Source organism: Hyperolius riggenbachi, chromosome 10 (assembly GCF_040937935.1).
Source record: "Hyperolius riggenbachi isolate aHypRig1 chromosome 10, aHypRig1.pri, whole genome shotgun sequence".
NCBI lineage: Eukaryota > Metazoa > Chordata > Amphibia > Anura > Hyperoliidae > Hyperolius > Hyperolius riggenbachi.
The window spans coordinates 267,286,086-267,301,668 of NC_090655.1; the positions used below are offsets into that span (position 1 = coordinate 267,286,086).

Consider the following 15,583-nt stretch of genomic DNA (forward strand, 5'->3'; position numbering starts at 1 on the left):
CATATGTGAGCGCAGCCAAGCCCTGGATCTGCCACACCCAGGAGCTTGTCCCCAACTGCTCTGAAACTTACCAAACACACAGGAGAAACTCACTTCCCAAACAGTTCTCTGCTGCTTATATAGAGCCTGCAGGCTGCTTGTAAGCCAATCAAGAAGTGCACATACACATGACACCTAGTCTGCAGTGATTGATTCAAACAGAAGCTGAGCTACTCAGCTAGTCATAGGAGAGGGTTTCAGTTGCATATAGACAATGGCTATATGGCCAGCAGGGGGCACCAGCGTGCAGGATATACCCTCTCATCTGCCCCCCTCCTAACTAAACTGCATGGGAATCTACATTAAAATTTAAAAACAATAATGGTGCACAAGCCAGCCTGGGGCCCCAGGAACTCTCACTGCCCGGGGCCCCAGAACCAGCATGCAACACCATATGTGAGCGCAGCCAAGCCCTGGATCTGCCACACCCAGGAGCTTGTCCCCAACTGCTCTGAAACTTACCAAACACACAGGAGAAACTCACTTCCCAAACAGTTCTCTGCTGCTTATATAGAGCCTGCAGGCTGCTTGTAAGCCAATCAAGAAGTGCACATACACATGACACCTAGTCTGCAGTGATTGATTCAAACAGAGGCTGAGCTACTCAGCTAGTCATAGGAGAGGGTTTCAGTTGCATATAGACAATGGCTATATGGCCAGCAGGGGGCACCAGCGTGCAGGATATACCCTCTCATCTGCCCCCCTCCTAACTAAACTGCATGGGAATCTACATTAAAATTTAAAAACAATAATGGTGCACAAGCCAGCCTGGGGCCCCAGGAACTCTCACTGCCCGGGGCCCCAGAACCAGCATGCAACACCATATGTGAGCGCAGCCAAGCCCTGGATCTGCCACACCCAGGAGCTTGTCCCCAACTGCTCTGAAACTTACCAAACACACAGGAGAAACTCACTTCCCAAACAGTTCTCTGCTGCTTATATAGAGCCTGCAGGCTGCTTGTAAGCCAATCAAGAAGTGCACATACACATGACACCTAGTCTGCAGTGATTGATTCAAACAGAAGCTGAGCTACTCAGCTAGTCATAGGAGAGGGTTTCAGTTGCATATAGACAATGGCTATATGGCCAGCAGGGGGCACCAGCGTGTATGTGCAAGTGTATGTGCACTTCTTGATTGGCTTACAAGCAGCCTGCAGGCTCTATATAAGCAGCAGAGAACTGTTTGGGAAGTGAGTTTCTCCTGTGTGTTTGGTATATGTCACCAGATAAGGTCAATCACCTCACGTTATTTTCAAAATGAATGAGAGGTGGGTTAGTAACTACCAGCCTGCCACTGCTGATGTCACAGACTGATGCCAGAAAGATGCCAATTCATGCTGCTTGAGTTACCCCAGACACTGGTTGCCAACACATAATACAAAAGATCAGAGCAAAGAAACCAAAACAATAATGGCTTCCATGGAGAAACATGAATATTAACAAAAAGAAGAAAACAAAGCTTCCATGTTCAGCTCACAGAATACTAATAACACCTCAAAGGTAGCATATTATATTCCAAAACATAAAACCAATTAAATCTTTAAAATCACTAATTTACTAATTTAGTCTCCCTTATTGTGCAGCTTATTACTCCTGGAAGAAAATGGGAAGTTTTCAAGGTACCGGTAGCCGTTACAGAGAATACAAATTTCTGGTTTGTTGGAGAATGGGAGAAAAGTACATTAAAAACACCTGCATGGTTAGAGTAGGACTCACCAGACCGGGGACACTTTGGCGCAGTTGGTGCGCTTAAAGGGACACTTAAGCCAGAAAAAAAGAGTTTTACTCACCTGGGGCTGCTACCAGCCCCCTGCAGTAGTCCTGTGCCCTCACAGCCACTCACTAATCCTCTGGTCCCCCGCTACCAGCTAGTTTTGTTTTTGCCGACAGGACTGGCCACGCATAGCTTCCTCTGCATTGCCGACTGCAATTAGCGCTATTGCGAGCCGCAACGCGTACAAAGATAGGCGTTGCTGCATATCTGTGCGTTGGTAATGCGGCAACGAGTATTTTTGTATGCGTTGCGGCCTGCAATAGCGCTAATTGCAGTTGGGAATGCGGAGGAAGCTACGCATGGCAAGTCCTGTTGGGCCTGTCGGCAAAAACAAAACTAGCTGGGAGCGGGGGACCAGAGGATTAGTGAGTGGCTGTGAGGGCACAGGACTGCTGCAGGGGGCTGGTAGAAGCCCCAGGCGAGAAAAACTTTTTTTTTCTGGCTTAAGTGTCCCTTAAGCATGTTAAAGCATAACCAAGAGCCCCTGTCGCTGTTTTCCTGTTGTGTGCTGCAGCCCCTCTGTATTTGTATATAGGGGGCGGGATCCTCGGGGATAGGGGCGGGATGAGCCATCCTTTCTGTGTCTGTGCCCCATGCACCAGCCTGTCTGTCTCCATGAGAGGGAGGGGGTGGGATACCCGGAGATAGGGGCGGGACAAGCCATCCTTCCTGTGTCTGTGCCCCATTTACCAGACTGGCTGTCTCCATGGCAGGGAGGGGACGGGATCCCTGGGGATAGGGGCGGGATGAGCCATCCTTCCTGTTTCTGTGCTCCATTCACCAGCCTGTCTGTCTCTGTGAGAGGGAGGGGGCGGGTCCCTGGGGATAGGGGCGGGATGAGCCGTCCTTCCTGTGTCTGTGCTCCATTGACCAGCCTGTCTGTCTCTGTGAGAGGGAGGGGGCGGGTCCCTGGGGATAGGGTCGGGACAAGCAGTCCCTCCTGTGTCTGTGCCCCATTTACCATCCTGGCCTGAGAGGGAGGGGCAGGGTCTGACTCATTAACTCCTCACTGGCCTCCTCTCCAGCTGGGAATTAATTTGTTTCATAGGCAACTGAGGAAGAAAGAGCCGGGAGCAGAGCATATTTGTGGCGGTGAAAACTGACACACACAAAAAAATTGTAGCTTTGACAATCTGAAGATCGTCTTACCCCTGATCACGATTTTCGGTTTAAAACTGAAAATCGTTTAGCCTTACTGTCAATCATAGGATATTAAATATCAGAGACTATATCAATTGTAAGTCAACATCTGTAATTTTTATGTTGCAATGCCCATGCGGGAAACAATATGTTGGGCAAACCAGAAATCAGTGAATGGCCCTCTTATAAAAACATGTATTGATGGTGAACAAGGAAAGTCAGTCATAGCAATAGCAGCACATGCATTGTTTACACATAAGAGGTCCCTGAAAGGTGGTTTACACCACATCAGGCAGGATATTGGAGGAGGAGACATTACCAGCAAACTACTCACAGCTGAAGGGAAAGGGATCCATGGGGTACAAAATAGGAGTCCATTGGGACTTAATGAGGAATACAGCTTTGTATGCTTCCTTCCCAGATAAGCAGAGATTGCCTAAGATGGTTCTGATGTGATCTGGTGACAAATTTACATTTCCAGCATCATATTCTTAGCTTTATGTAACATTGTTCTTGTCTTCTCTTTCCTTCTGCTTGTTCTTGCCTATTCACAGATTTGTGACTGGGATATAGGTGCTCATTTCTATGTATGTATGAATGTGTGTAGCATCCAAATGGCAGCTCCACATCTCCAGTCTAGGGAATAATATATGAAACAGGAATAGACCCACTACGACCAACCACAAAAACGCCAGAGGGAGTCAGGAATCCAGAGGAATCATAAAGACTGCAAAAAGAAAAGGGATTCCGCTACACTAATGGCGAACTTATTCGTGCGAACTTCGGTGGTTCTCGCTCGTGGTAAACCGAACCGCCGAAGTTCTTGCGAATAAGTTTGCCATTGGTGTAGCGGAATCCCTTTTCTTTTTGCTGGGGAATAATAATAATAACAGTCAGAAGAATATTTTCAGGCGGCACACTGCAGTTCATCCCACAAACATAGGCGGCTGCAGTTAGTCTATTCACCACTAGATGGCGATCTTACACACAGGAAAGGATGTCCCACAGAAGGAAGAGAAGTTGCAGGAAGTGGAGAAAACGCACAGCTGGAAGAGGTGATTGTGTGACTTTTGTTATATATTGAGCAGAGCAGAGGTCCGGGTGGACATACTTGTTATATATTGGGCAGAGCAGAGGTCGGGGTGGACATACTTGTTATATATTGGGCAGAGCAGAGGTCGGGGTGGACATGCTTGTTATATATTGGCCAGAGCAGAGGCCGGGGTGGACATGCTTGTTATATATTGGGCAGAGCAGAGGTCGGGGTGGACATACTTGTTATATATTGGGCAGAGCAGAGGTCGGGGTGGACATACTTGTTATATATTGGGCAGAGCAGAGGTCGGGGTGTACATACTTGTTATATATTGGGCAGAGCAGAGGTCGGGGTGGACATACTTGTTATATATTGGGCAGAGCAGAGGTCGGGGTGGACATACTTGTTATATATTGGGCAGAGCAGAGGTCGGGGTGGACATACTTGTTATATATTGGGCAGAGCAGAGGTCGGGGTGGACATACTTGCTATATATTGGGCAGAGCAGAGGTCGGGGGGGGGGGACATGCTTGTTATATATTGGGCAGAGCAGAGGTCGGGGTGGACATACTTGTTATATATTGGGCAGAGCAGAGGTCGGGGTGGACATACTTGTTATATATTGGGCAGAGCAGAGGTCGGGGTGGACATACTTGTTATATATTGGGCAGAGCAGAGGTCGGGGTGGACATACTTGCTATATATTGGGCAGAGCAGAGGTCGGGGTGGACATACTTGCTATATATTCGGCAGAGCAGAGGTCGGGGGGGGGGGGGAGGAGGGGACATACTTGTTATATATTGGGCAGAGCAGAGGTCGGGGTGGACATACTTGTTATATATTGGGCAGGGCAGAGGTCGGGGTGGACATACTTGTTATATATTGGGCAAAGGTCGGGGTGGACATACTTGTTATATATTGGGCAGAGCATAGGTCGGGGTGGACATACTTGTTAAATATTGGGCAGAGCAGAGGTTGTGGTGGACATACTTGTTATTTATTGGGCAGAGCAGAGGTCGGGGTGGACATACTTGTTATATATTGGGCAGAGCAGAGGTCGGGGTGGACATACTTGTTATATATTGGGCAGAGCAGAGGTCGTGGTGGACATACTTGTTATATATTGGGCAGAGCAGAGGTCGGGGTGGACATACTTGTTATATATTGGGCAGAGCAGAGGTCGGGGTGGACATACTTGTTATATATTGGGCAGAGCAGAGGTCGGGGTGGACATACTTGTTATATATTGGGCAGAGCAGAGGTCGGGGTGGACATACTTGTTATATATTGGGCAGAGCAGAGGTCGTGGTGGATATACTTGTTATATATTGGGCAGAGCAGAGGTCGGGGTGGACATACTTGTTATATATTGGGCAAAACAGGTCGGGGTGGACATACTTGTTATATTTTGGGCGGAGCAGAGGTCGGGGTGGACATACTTGTTATATATTGGGCAGAGCAGAGTTCGGGGTGGACATACTTGTTATATATTGGGCAAAACAGAGGTCGGGGTGGACATACTTGTTATATTTTGGGCAGAGGCGAGGTCGGGGTGGACATACTTTGTTACAGAGGAGGTCAGTGCAGACCGGCTGATCTTGTATGCCATGGAATACTGAGCCCATAAGATCCTTGTGGAGCAGCTGCCACCTCCAGCTGGTGCCTCACACGTATGCACTCTCTGTATTACCTTATTTCTAGATTTATATTACTTATTTTATCATCTGTGGTTATTACTGCAGTCACAGGAGTTTTTATGTGCCGCAGTGAGAGAGGTTGGAGTCAGCACAAAGATTATGTTTGGTGAGTCACAGCTAGGGGTGGAGCCAGGTAACATGGGGCGTGGCTAGTAGGACAGGCAGAGGAGATGGAGGTTGCAGCTGGAGAGGGGTTGGGTGGCCTCTGCTGCTTTGGTCCTAGTATTGGCACTGCCCCAGCTGGGAGGTTTGTTGCTATGGCTCTTTGAGGGTTTGGGGTTAGTAGGTGATGGACAGGTGGGCTCAGGTATGGTCAGGATATGGAACTGCAGTCCCATCTGTCTAGTTCATCAGGTGCCAGAGCCATAAGTAATTATAATTTATAGCTAATTAGCTGCAGGCCTCTGCTCCTATCTCCCTCTGTCTCCAGCTGTTCTCTCTTCCCATTCTCATCCATCTACCGCTGCCGACACTGCTGTGACCTCCCAGGAATGTGTGCATGGAGAGGAGGAGAGAAGCACCAGATGATGAGCAAGGCACACTGGAGGAGAGGACTGTGGTACTGAATGTGCAGGATACCACAGCTTATGGGATGTTATCACCGCCTAGAAAATTATGTACTTTTCTGTGCCCCTGATGAGTCACAACCTGTGATGAAACGCATAGGGGGGAGCTTAGGGAGATGCACGCTGCTGAGTATGAGGAGCCCGGCCTGGGACACGTGGGAGGTGATCAGAGCCATAAGCAAGACTGTTTTTATGATGTGCTTTAACTCAAGTTGATTTTATGTACGTGGATTTTAATTGGGGCATTTGGGTGCTTTATTAAACTAATTGCATTCCCTTTTTTTAGACTGACTTCATGGGATGTTGATATGCTTTGTACAAAGAAACAGATTCGGTGAGCAGGGGAAAATGAGGGGAAGCTTGTCATCTCAGTTTCCTATTGGTGACAGTAACCCCACTTCAGAGTGTTTTGTGCACAAGGGTGATCTGATAAGGTGTTGCTCGCCATGAGGGGTCTCCTCTCTGTGTCTATTTGCATTTAAAGGTATATGGATTTGGGAAGTTGGACTCATTGGCACTGCCATTGTGATTGGATGTCTATGGGAACTTTGTCTCAGTTTATAGCCTGCAGCCGGGAGTTATCGTGTGTGACAACAAGGACATTGAGCGCAGCTTCACCAATAAGCTCTGTTTATTACTGCTAATATTTTACAGCTATAATTTTTTATCCTTTTCAGAACTGAAATCTGAACTCGACGAACAAGAGAGGTGTGATCAGCAGTCTATGGAGGAGGGTGACATGTTGGGGACAATTAAAGAGGAAGAAGAAGAGACATATGTGAGGAGTGATCAGCAGTCTATGGAGGAGGGAGGCATGATGAGGACAATTAAAGAGGAAGAAGAAGAGACGTATGTGAGGAGTGATCAGCAGTCTATGGAGGAGGGTGACATGATGGGGACAATTAAAAAGGAAGAAAAAGAGACATATGTGAGGAGTGATCAGCAGTCTATGGAGGAGGGAGGCATGATGAGGACAATTAAAGAGGAAGAAGAAGAGACGTATGTGAGGAGTGATCAGCAGTCTATGGAGGAGGGTTACATGATGGGGACAATTAAAAAGGAAGAAAAAGAGACGTATGTGAGGAGTGATCAGCAGTCTATAGAGAAGAGTGACATGATGGGGACAATTAAAGAGGAAGAAGAAGAGACGTATGTGAGGAGTGATCAGCAGTCTATAGAGGAGAGTGTCATGATGGTGACAATTAAAAAGGAAGAGACGTATGTGAGGAATGATCAGCGGTCTGCAGAGGAGGGTGACATGATGGGGACAACTATGGAGGAGGACCATCTTACACAACACAGAACAGGTGAGTAAGCAACATTAAATATTAAATATCTCTAGTTATTATGACTGTGTCACTGCTCACAGACTGGCTATATTAGGGGTTATGCTATGTATTCATGTTAGAGTTTTTGTTATCTAAAACTATCTTTCTTGATAGTATTTGGTGACAGCTTACTAACAGTAACAGTACAGGAACCCTGATGGTTTTGGCTGACGTGTTCTGTTTTGTCACACATAGGGTTACCAGCCTTCAATAAGCTTATAATGGTCACTGTACATTAATATACATAGACAAATCATGACACGTGTGCTCCCTGCCTGAGTCTCTAGAAGGGTGTAAGCTTGGGGGTTGTTCTGTAAGACGCACGGCCACTTGTGCTGCAGACAAATCATGACAAGTGTGTTCCCTGCCTGTGTCTCTAGAAGGGTGCAAGCTGGGTGGTGTTCTGTAAGAAGCACGGCCACTTGTGCTGCAGACAAATCATGACACGTGTGCTCCCTGCCTGAGTCTCTAGAAGGGTGTAAGCTGGGGTGTTCTGTAAGATCTACGGCCACTTGTGCTGCAGACAAATCATGACAAGTGTGCTCCCTGCCTGAGTCTCTAGAAGGGTGCAAGCTGGGGGGTGTTCTGTAAGATGCACGGCCACTTGTGTTGCAGACAAATCATGACAAGTGTGCTCCCTGCCTCATTCACCAATATAGATACAAGGATATATGCATAGATAAATCATTTGAGGAGACCGAAATCTTTTTTTCAAAGATGAGCTTAAATATTTAATACTAGCTGATGACCCAGCGTTGTATTGATGGCCCGTGTATGTATTTGGCTGGTGTTTGCTTCGCCCACTTTCTCTAACCCTAACTCATAGAAATTAAACAAATCAGATTGGCTGTTTGTGGCTCCACCCCTCTCCAGCATTTGAACCCCAGTCACCCAAGGACCAACTGTAGCAGGTTTGAGGTATCTGCTATTAACCATGTAAAAATGGCAGCAATGTAAATATTGCCCTTAAAAATCAACAGGTGAATGTTGATTGGCTATTATATGCGCCACCCACTTCCCTGAATATAAGTCTCAGTCACCCAGTGACCATCTGGGCAACGTTTGACAACCCTGCCATAAACAGTGTAAGAATGGCTGCAGTTCATAATTTCCCAGTGAAATTTGTTTTTGGCTCTGCCCACTTTTTGTAACCTGGACACACAGTCACTCAATGACCAAGTTTGTGAGCTTTTAGGTACCTGGCATCAAAAATGCGTGAATGGAAGCAGTTTATCCACCAAGGAAATCTGATTGGCTTATTTCGTCGATTGACTCATCAGCCCCTTATGAGTCAATCAACGAAACTAGTTGGGCGGAGCCTAAGGAGCGAGGGAGACGCTGGACAGGCCCGGGAAAAAAACGTTTATATGCGCATAAATACTGAAAGATTGTAAGTGCACAACCTTTTTAATATTTTTAAATAAAATGCGGTTTTACACTATGTCAAGCCTGTTTGAGTCTTAGGACTGCTGCTGCTGGAAAAGGACGCTGGTGTCGTCTGTTAAGCGCTGATTGCTGGCCTGTGCCGGTTCAGCCATAGGATCTGGTGATTGATTGCCCGGTGGTTTTGGTTCACTGGGTGCCAGCATACAGAACGGGGAGCACTGGTGGCATTTTACATGCTTATGCTATGCAGTATTACACTATTGCAGTGTCATTTTATTTTACATGCTTGGAGTATTGAAGATTAAAGATGTCGCGAACCTTCGATTTTCGGTTTCGCGAACCTTCGTGGAAAGTTCGGTTTGCGAAAAAGTTTCGCGAACCGCAATACACTTCAATGGGGAGGCAAACTTCAAAATTTAGAAAAATTTCTACTGGCTGGAATAATGATAGAAAAGATGTTTCAACATTTCTAATTCCTTCCTCCACCCTTCTACCTATTCCCTCCTTCTGGAGGGAGGAGGGTCTCATCTGCCAGGGAATTCCAGTATTTCAAAAACCAGCTTAAATACCGGGGCTGGGAATTGAACCCAGGTCTCAGTGTATGGTAGGTAACTAACATATCCATTATACCAGCAACACTACTAGCTGAAACTAGCTAAAACTAGCTGAAACTAGCTGAAACTAGCCTAGCATGTACCATTTATGCTCAATTCAAGAGAAAAATTAGACAAGACAAATAACATTTATATCACGCTTTTCTCCTGGCGGACTCAAAGCACCAGAGCTGCAGCCACTAGGGCACGCTCTATAGGCAGTAGCAGTGTTAGGAAGACTTGACTAAGGTCTCCTACTGAATAGGTGCTGGCTTACTGAACAGACAGAGCTGAGACTTGAACTCTGGTCTCCTGTGTCAGAGGCAGAGCCCTTAACCATTACACCGTCCAGCCACTGCTTAAGGATATGTAGCCAGACATGGCCTTGCCTTTCGTGTTCAACAGTTGTCAAGAGAAAAATTACACAAGATAGCATAAATGTTATTTGTCTCGTCTAATTTTTCTCTTGGATTGAGCATAAATGGTACATGCTAGGCTAGTTTCAGCTAGTAGTGTTGGTAGTATAATGGATATGTTAGTTACCTACCATACACTGAGACCTGGGTTCAATTCCCAGCCACGGTATGTAAGCTGGTTTTTGAAATACTGTACCGGGAGGAGGGAATCGGTAGAAGGGAGGAGGGAGGAGAAGTCCACAAGAGGCTAATTAAACTCTCTGTAGCAGCTGTCCCTTAACTAATTAGTATAGGCAGACGAGTGAGTCAAATGGCTCAAGGACCTTGCTTTGTATAAGGGGGGGGGGGGCTCCACCAGTGAGTGCAGTTTGATTGGCAACAATGTGCCTGCTGACTGTGATGTAGAGGGTCAAAGTTTTGCTCAATAGAGCATTATGGGGCGAATCGAACTTCCGGGAAAGTTCGCCTTTGGCAGGCGAACGCGAACCACCGAAGTTCACCTGGAACCGTTTGGGACATCACTATTGAAGATTGAGAGAGGAATACATGCAAGAGACCTGTGAACTGGCAAGGCCAGAAGCTCAGTCTGCTGATCCTAATCTGGTCAGCAAAAAATCAGGTGAACGTATACTTGTACTATTAATGCATGAAGGCTTTGAAGTATCTAAACAGAGAAAGTGGAACTATCTATATATTTAAGGACTTTTAAAGGCAGCTTATGTGGACTTTGGGTACTGAAAGGCGTATATAAAGCTGGAGGGACATTTTTTCTATGTGCAAAGTGTGACACACGGTGGATTTGTGCTTTAGTGTGAGAAATTCTGTTGTTGAGCGCCCTGTGAATGGTTTTTATATTTTATGTTTTGGTTTAAAGTGGTACACACACTTGAAAAACAGGTGCGAGGCAAGTCGATAGAAAAACATTATTAATAGAAATATTTTTACTGGGATATATTTGGAGGAGCACATGTTGTGGGTTTATTGATTTTATTTCATAAGAATGGCTGCAGTTTACATTTTTCCCATTTAAAATGAATGGCTGAAATTTGATAGGCTGTTTTATGCTCTGCCCACTTTTCCTGAATTTGTAATCTCGGTCACCAAGTGACCAACTGTGCCAAGTGTGGGGACTCTGGCTTGATTACTGTGAGAATGGCAGCCTTTTCCATTTTTTCCATTGACACGAATGGGTGAAATTTGATTGGCTGTTTGTAGCTCCGCCCAGGTGTGCAGGGGGGATGCAAGACCCCCAGAACATATCATCCCAGGTAGTAAGGGATCTGTATACCAAGTTTTGTTCAAATCGTTCAAGGCATTTTCGAGTGATCGCAGCACATATATACACACATATATACACACATATACACACACATACGTATATACACACACATACATCCGATTTTATATATATATATATATATATATATATATATATATATATATATATCGAAACATGCAAAAAATAGTTCACAGGTAAAGATTCATCTTTAGGTTCATCACAAGGTTCTAAGGATGAATCTTTTTGAAAATCTCTGAACTATTTTTGCATGTTTTGATATATTAAATATTTAAAGTGGTCTAACACCCAGCATATCAACTTTGCTTTAAAAGATTGCTTACAGCTTAGAAACTATTATGCCAGATTTTTTTTTTAGCAGAAATTCACTGAATGGGTTAAACATGACATTTTAGTGTTGCATTTAGCTAGAAATCTGCTTCCCTGCTGAGGTTTAGATACAAATGTATCTATTTACAATGTAAATAAACAAACACCTCTCTGAGAGAACAGATGGCTTTCCAGACAGGCTTTTCAGAGGTCTATTTGCATTCCAAACAAAGATACATTTGTATCTAAAGCTCAGCATGGATGCGGATTTCTAGCTAAATGCAAAACTAAAATGTCATGTTTAACCCATTCAGTGACTTTCTGCTTTAAAAAAAAATCTGGCATGATAGTTTCTAAGCTGTAAGCAATCTTTTAAAGCAAAGTTGAAATGCTGGGTGTTAGACCGCTTTAAGCTCATCTTTGAAAAAAAGATTTTGGTCTCCTCAAATAATTTATCTATGCATATATCCTTGAATCTATACTGATAACAAGTGATGCTCAGTGATATGCAATTTTTTTTTTTATTTAAGTATTTATATAGCGCTGACATAGTAAGCAGGACTGTACAGAGTATACTGTCTCATCACGTCTAATCCCTACCATAGTCATATGTCTATGTATGTATCGTGCAGTGTATGTATTGTAGTCTATGGCCACTACAGAGGGAAGCCAATCCACCTATCTGTATGTTTTTGAGATGTGGGAGGAAACTGGAGTGTCCGTAGGAAACCCACAGACACTGGCAGAATGTATAAACTCTTTGCAGATGTTGACCTGGCTGGGATTCGAACTGGGGACCCAGCGCTAACCACAATGCCAAATAACTCAGATATGGTGCTAATTGTATGTTAATTATATGTAAAGTTATGCAGCTGCTGCATTTGGTCCATTTCTAATCTACATAAACTTTGCATCAACTTGGAATTCTCAGCAGCTCACTGACTCTCCCTAATGTTAATTGTCCCTCCCATCAGAATTCTCTAACAGGAAGTGATGATGTTTCTCTATTTGCAGGGCGGAGTTCCGGCATCAGGAACCTCTCAGAGACTCGTCTCTCTGTATCCACAGACTGTACAACGGGCGCTGATGTCACTGGACAAGAGTCTCCTGCAGATATCCTGGTGACCCCAAATATTCCCACAGACTCCCCTCACCTGTCTAACCCTGAGGGGCCTCATTCCCAGCACAGCTCTCCCCCTGCTGGAGGGTCTTATGCCTGTTCCACGTGTGGGAAATGTTTTGGTTGGAAATCAAGTCTTGTCATTCATGAGAGATCTCACACTGGTGAGAAGCCCTATTCATGTGCTGAGTGTGGGAAATGTTTTGTTTGGAAATCACAGCTTGTCAGACATGAGAGATCTCACACTGGTGAGAAGCCCTATCCATGTGCTGAGTGTGGGAAATGTTTTGTATGGAAATCACAGCTTGTCAGTCATGAGAGAACTCACACTGGTGAGAAGCCCTATCCATGTGCTGAGTGTGGGAAATGTTTTGCTTCCAAAGAAAAACTTCTCAGACATGAGAGATCTCACACTGGTGAGAAGCCCTATTTATGTGCTGAGTGTGGGAAATATTTTGCTCACAAATTAAACCTTATCACACATGAGAGATCTCACACTGGTGAGAAGCCCTATTCATGTACTGAGTGTGGGAAATGTTTTGCATGTAAGCCAAACCTTGTCATGCACAAGAAATCTCACGCTGGTGAAAAGCCCTATTCATGTTCTGAATGTGGGAAATGTTTCAAGGATAAATCATACCTTGTTGCACATGAGAGATTGCACACTGGTGTGGAGCTTTATTCATGTCCTGAGTGTGGGAAATGTTTTATACGTAAATCACAGCTTAACCGACATGAGCGATCTCACACTGGTGAGAAGCCCTATTCATGTGCTGTGTGTGGGAAATGTTTTGCATATAATTCACATCTTGTCACACATGGGAGATCTCACACTGGTGAGAAGCCCTATTCGTGTGCTGAGTGTGGGAAAGATTTTACACATAGTTCAAGTCTTGTCACTCACGAGAGATCTCACACTGGTGAGAAGCCCTATTCATGTGCTGAGTGTGAGAAATGTTTTGCACGTAAGCCCGAGCTTGTCAGACACAAGATAACTCACACTGGTGAGAAGCCCTATTCATGTACTGAGTGTGGGAAATGTTTTGGGCGTAAATCACATCTTCTCACACATATAAGATCACACACTGGTGAGAAGCCCTATTCATGTGCTGAGTGTGGGAAATGTTTTGCACGTAAGACAGAGCTTATCATACACAAGAGAACTCACACTGGTGAGAAGCCTTATTCATGTACTGAGTGTGAGAAAATTTTTTCGCAGAAATCACACCTCGTCACACATCAGAGATCTCACACTGGTGTAAAGCTCTATACATGTGCTGAGTGTGGGAAATCTTTTGCAAAGAAAGTAAACCTTGTCAAACATGAGAAGTCTCACACAGCATAAAGCTTAATTTTCATGTGCTGAGTGTGGGAAATGTCAGTGTAAGCCACCGCTTATCAGATACTTGTGTTGAGTCTTGACCAAAAGTGTTCTGATACACTTTGTCTATTTTTTCCATTTTTTTTTGCACAAAGAAGCATAATTACACAGTATACCCAAAGGTCTCTTTCATGCTACTCAGTGTATTGATTTGTAAAGCTTAAAAGTCCCTGAACTGGGGTGACATGATGAGATAAATATGGGCACATACTGTATAGTACTAAGCCTAGTTAGAACTTGCCTGTGATCACTTTTTATATTTTCCATTGGCAGGGCTTATAAATCAGGGTTAATATCAAATGAGGCAGGTTCTGCAGTCACATGCAGCCACGGCTCTCCTGAAGAGTAAATAAAAGCCAAAACACATATCTAACTTCTCAAACACTCTGGAGGACAACACAGTGCTGAAAAGTGAATTATTTGTTTGTTTGTTTGTTTGTTTTTGAGAGCTGAATGAGCCAGATTTTATGTCACACAAATATGGCTGCTTAGTACAATTCATAGTTAGAATTTAACCTCCTAAAATTCAAAACAAGGATGTGAGACTCCAGAAAAGTTCTATTTAATGTTGTAATTTACCTACTATAAGCTACAGATGTGGGGATATTAGATGCTCCCATTTATCTAGACTGAACCAAGGAAAGGAGATTTCTCTCTATATATTTTGCTTTACAGTCATACTAAAAATTATGTGAAACTCTTTTATTTGTTTTTGTTTTTTCTTTAATTTATTTATTTATTTTTGTATCATTGGCTGAGTTTTTACAGAGGGTTGAAATGGTGAAAAAATGATCTCCTACCTAAAATACTTTATATTCTCCGCTCCTTACCCATATTGGTGCCAACATCATGGTTCTCTGATATTAAAAAGTGTATAAATACGTTTATATGGAATGGTAAAAAAAGAAGTTTGAACCCCATTTCAAGTAATGGTTCTTGCTAAATCTGATGGAGGCATGGGTCTACCCAACACTGAGGCATATTACAATGCTTCCATTTTAGATATGGCTAGACAATGGTGAAGCCCAGCCCTAGAAAATCCTTGGGTCAAACTTGAATCCCATCTTCTGAATGTCAATCTAAGTCAGCCTTGTGTACAAGTCGACTCCAATATTTAATCCTCTTATGCTGGAATTTTTTTATTGACTCAAGTATAAGTCTACCCAGCAAAGTTAATGGCTGCACTTGGGGCTCAGGAGGGGTTAATGACTGCACTGCATACAGTATTGCAGCCATTAACCCCTCCTGTCCCTTAAGTGCAGCCAATACCCCCTCAGGTCCCCAAATGCTGCAATTATTCACTCCCTTTTATGCAGCCCAGTATTTTCCCCCGCCCCTTTCCTTGGTTATTGTTGTGGGCAGGACTTTCACCCCTGTGTTTTCTTGGCATTTCATTTCCTCAAAGTATCAAACTTACCACTGGGTACATTGCTGCAAATAGGAATGTTACTTTTAGAACAAATATTACTCGGTGTGCTCAGTGTCGCCCGTGACTCGTGTA

At 44.3% G+C, this 15,583-nt stretch overlaps 1 pseudogene; it reads left to right on the forward strand.

Moving 5' to 3' along the window:
* LOC137537171 (zinc finger protein 585A-like) overlaps positions 1–14,771 on the forward strand; it is a 34,351-nt pseudogene extending 19,580 nt beyond the window's left edge.
* Positions 14,772–15,583: the final 812 nt, after the last annotated feature.